At 53.8% G+C, this 4,770-nt stretch overlaps 1 long non-coding RNA gene across 1 annotated transcript; it reads right to left on the reverse strand.

The window, feature by feature from the left end:
• Positions 1-2,324: 2,324 nt before the first annotated feature.
• On the reverse strand, positions 2,325-4,032 carry LOC125614078. Its single transcript, XR_007344716.1, has 3 exons — positions 3,709-4,032; positions 3,045-3,344; positions 2,325-2,613 (listed from the first exon to the last, which is right to left on the reverse strand). It is a non-coding gene; the product is annotated as an uncharacterized LOC125614078 (long non-coding RNA).
• Between the last annotated feature and the right edge of the window lie 738 nt (positions 4,033-4,770).

Here is a 4,770-nt window from a genome sequence, read left to right on the forward strand (position 1 = left end):
GGTTGGGAGGCTGGGAGGCTGGAGGTTTGCAGGCTCATAAAAAGAAATTGCTTGTTCCTCTGCCAGACGAGAATGCGCCAGGTTGGGCGGGGAGAGAAGAAAGGCCAGGCGCTGCTGGGGCCGGCACATTCACGCCCAAGATAGTGTCCTCCTGCAGTTCGGGAGGCTGGCAAAGATCTGCCGCAGCTGCGCTGGGAAGGACTGTGCCTCTGACCCAGTTGCAGGTGACCCAGTTCCAGGTGAAGAAACTGGAGCCCCCTCACCCCAGAGATGGAATGCCTTGGCCTCAGGCTCCCACCAATACCTGCCCACGCCCCTCCACACACACTTCTCTGTGACAGAGCAGCATCTAGGAAATTTGGGGACATAAATAAAGGGCGATCTCCCCCCTTGCAAGTTAGCCCAGCCCCTCCCGTTTTCACTGCCCAGGCTGGGGCAAGCCTGGATGTTTTCCAGTGTTTTCGACTCTCTTTCCTCCTGTCTTGAAATGGCCCCCTCATCCAGCAGTGTTTTCAAACTAGGTTCACATGTAGGAACATTCGTGTGTGGGTGTGGGTATGTGTGTGCGCATGTGCATGCCTGTGTGCATACGCACAGGTGTATGTGTGTTAATTAATTCCAATCCATCACACACAGATACTTTGGCAAAGTACAATAAAAATGATTTGCTAGAAAAATGAAATGAACAGGAAGTACAAGGCCTGGATTGTAAGGCCAAATTTTTATCGGTAGATTGAAGAGAAGTAGACATACTCTGTCATCTTGCTGTCAAAGCTTCCAAACACTTGATCCTAATTTCTGAGTTTAGTTCTTAGAGAACACGTGCCAAACAGTTTGTGGACTGGCACTAGCCCTCGGAGCACACTTTGTGTTGCAGCAATGAAAAGTCAAGGTCAAGTTCTGGGGCTGGGGATGGAGTTCAGTGGCAGAGCATTTGCCTAGCATGCATGTGGCCATGGGTTCCATCCCCAGCAAGCACTGAAAAGAAAAAGAGAGAGAGGGAGAAAGCAGTAGGGTTCTAATGTCACCTCTAGTGCTTAACTGACTGTGTGGCGTCCCTCTGTGAGCTACACTGTCTTCACTTGTGCACAACAGACCCACAGTCCCCTCACTCTACAGTGAAACATGCCAAGGACAGTGCCAGTTCTCCACCCCATCTCCAGCTGGTCCGGTCTTTCTCAAGCAGTCCTGGACCTGACGGTGAGGAAACTTCAGTTGTATCCAGTACACTAAGTGCAAAGCCATTGCTTAAATGATCCCTTTAGACAAATCCTCGGGCTTGCTCAGATCCCCGCCCTCTGCCCCTCTCTTCTACTCAGTGGTGTTGGGCGCATGGGAAGGATAACAGCTTGCGCCAGTACTTCTCAAACTTGAATGTGCACACAGGTCCCTGGAAGCTTGTTAAAGTGCAGATGCTGACTCGGCGGGGTTGGTCCCTGAGATTCTGCATTCCTGTCAAGCTCCCAGGAGATGCCCAGGCTGCTGGTCTTCAGACCACATTTTGAACTGCAAGGGTTTATGGGGCATCATGCAGGGAGAGGAATCAGGTCTTTGGAGAGCCTTTCCATCCCCCACCACCGCCATCACAAGACACCCTGAAAACTTCCAGGTCTCCGCAGTGGAAGTGGGAAGTGACTGGTTGCTGGGGTGTGGACTGCCCTCTCTGACTGGAGTCTGAGGTTCAAGAACTCAGGGCTCAGGAGGCTTGAACCCCGTCACCCCAGCCACTCAGGCCTCCCCTCAGTTCTCACTGGTGCCTTGGAATCCTTGAGGAGTCTGTGATGTCCCCCATCAGGACCCTGGTCCCACCCAGCAGCTGTCACTATGGTCATTCTCTACCATCCCCATGCAAGGACACCAAGGACCTGCCAGGCAGCATGGCCAGCGTCAAGGAACCAAGGGCAGCTCTGCTCACCAAGCAATGTCACCTACCAAGGTTTTCTTTTGTAATGTGGAGCCGGACCAGATGAGTGTCTGATGCCTCCTCAAACCACATCCTCCCAGACCTCCCAGTATAGCCAGGGACTGACACCACTGACCCAGGTACACACACCCCCTTCCCTGTCACTTCTGGAACATTCTTCCCTCTGGCCAGATCCCAGAGTGGGAGATCAGATTGCTTCCTGCAGCCCAAGGTCATCTTCCCACAGTCCTTCCAAATCAGCAGGAACAGCGTCTCCCATCCCTTTTTTATTTTTTATTTTTTATGTTTTTATTGTTTATTTTTGGTACTAGGGATTGAACCCAGGGGCGCTTAACCACTGAGCCCCATCCCCAGCCCTTTTTATACATTTTATTTAGGGACAGGGTCTTGCTGAGTTGCTTGGGGCCTCACTAAGTTGCTGAGGCTGGCTTTAAACTCGTGATCCTCCTGCCTCAGCCTCCCAAACCACTGGGATTACAGGCGTGTGCCACTGTGCCTGGCTCTTCCCATCCCTTTTGATCCATTCAGTAGGGACCAAAGAAATGTAGGAAACCTTTTGTCCCTGGACAATGCTTGACTTGCAACCCTAGGGACTCAAGTGGTCTAATTTGACCAAAGCTGAGCAGCGACTTCCTTGGTGGACACTGATAGCTGCTCTTTCTCCGTGTTCTGGAATCCTTCAGGGATCCCTGTGAAATTAACAGCCCCAAATGATCCCTGCTTCATTGGAAATGAAGGAACCTTTCTAGCCCCAAGAATCTATGAAAGGCCATCCTCTTGGTGACTTGGAAATGCAGCATACTTTCTAGGGAGACCAGCGACTGAGGCTTCAGATGGCTCCATCATGCCACAGATCATTCGTGAGCACCTACTGGGTGTCAGGCACCAGTGGGGGACCAAGGGGACAGGGGAACAGGCAGCCATGTTCCTGTGTTCAAAGTGCTTACAGTTTCGGGTAATAACAGTATCAGGCCTCACCCCTGTGGTGGGCCCTGCGATGGGCCACCCAGGTGTCCTTAAAGGGAAGAACTGTAGCCCAGCCCCCAGCTCTTCATGTCCTCTGGGAGCTGCCCACCCTTGGTGACTGATGGCTGCAGAAGTATCACTTGGGGAAACTCACGTCTCCAAAGCTGGGTGTCCCCCGTCCTCTGCTTTTCACACAGCGTGGCACTGTCATTGCTCCTTCTACAGGGAAGATGCCAGCTGATCACAGAGGGGAGAGCGGCCGGCACCTGACAACCTGGGCTATATCAAGGCTGACAGCCCTGTGCTGAATCAACCCAGGCCTGCGGCTCCACGCCAGAAGGGGAGAGGAGAGAATATTCCAGTGGGCTGTGGGCTTCTGCCAGTGTCTGGCTCTCAGTTTCCTCACCTCTGAGGGGTCTTTCCCAGCTCCAGTGCACAAATGGCTCACCTGTCCCTGAGGAATATAGTCAGAGACATAATAAGCTGTCCACACGGCCCACAGCCCTACTGCGGCCTACTCTGCCTCCTGCAAAGAGGCTCCACCCCCACCCCAGGCCCCCCAAAGTGTCTCACCCCTTCTGAGGGGGTCCTGAAAGCCAACAGGGCTCAGGAGGAAAGAGGGGCCCTTCTCTAAATATTTTCTCTCGAGGTTTGGTTGAAGGGAGTCACAACCAGTCCCTGCTGAGCCAACCAGGCCTGCCAAGAGCCACCTGAGGCTGGCCTTGGGGAAGAAACCCCAGGGTGCAGGGCTGGCCCAGCCCCAGGCAGCAAAGGGACAAGGCGAACCCTCCCCTTCTAGTTTGAGCCAGGGCACCTACTGTGGCTTGGAGCCCAGCACACCCCAGAAAGCAGCCTGCACCCTTCAGTCAGCTGCCGGGTGTTTGTTTCCACAGCTGCTGCTGCAGCCTGGCCGGTCCAGGGAGCAAAGGAATCTGTTTGTCTGAGGAAAAGAATGTGGTGGAGAGGCAGGAGGCGGGCCTAGGCAGCACAGCCTCGGCAACTCCAGAGCTCACCCAAACCAGCCAGCCTCACAGAGGAGTCACCCAGGGCCTCGGTGCCAAGGTCACAGGCTCAGAGACACTCTCCACACCTCTCCCCACACCCTCTAGGAGGCTCGGCTCCTCCATGGGCCAGGGCTTTGCCCAGAGTCCTCAGGACAGGTGCCAGGCTGGCATCAAATAGGCCTACCCGCCTGCCTGAGGTATTTTATTTACCTCTTTGTTTTACAGACAACCCCTCTCCCTCCTCCACACACACAGACACACACACACACACACACACACACACTCTAAGAAGGAAATCAGTCAGTTGTGTGTGAGGAAAGAGCACGCAGGACCAAAAGCAAACAACTCCACAGCCAGGCCTGCAATGAGCCCCGAGACAAGGAAGCAGGGAAATGTCGCAGAGCCCTTACCCTCAGCCCCAAGGCCATTCTAGTGGCAACTCAGCCAACGGAGGCAGAGTTGGCTCAGAGAGGACAAAGGCTATGTGCCAAATGGGAGGTCCAGCCACAGGGCCCAGGCCTGTTATCCTTGTTCTAGAGAGTTCTGGGAAACCCATCAATAGCCCTGACAGGGCCAGTCCAAAGGTTACCCTTGCTTGGGTGGTTCTGGCCATGGGAACGCCCAAAAGAAGTGATCTGACTCTTTAGGCACTCTTGACCATACCCCTTCACCAACTCCTCAGACTGACCAAAAACTAGCCCTGTGACTCAGGACAGGGATGGAAAGGAGATGTAGCTTCCAGCACATTTTTCTAGTTTACATCAAGCTTCTATCTCTACATGATTTGGAAAATCCTCCACTGGTCTGGCCATGGTTGGGAATGCCTGTAATCACAGTGGCTTGGGAGGCTGAGGCAGGAGGATCACGAGTTCAAAG

Source organism: Marmota marmota, unplaced genomic scaffold (genome assembly GCF_001458135.2).
Source record: "Marmota marmota marmota unplaced genomic scaffold, marMar, whole genome shotgun sequence".
Lineage (NCBI taxonomy): Eukaryota > Metazoa > Chordata > Mammalia > Rodentia > Sciuridae > Marmota > Marmota marmota.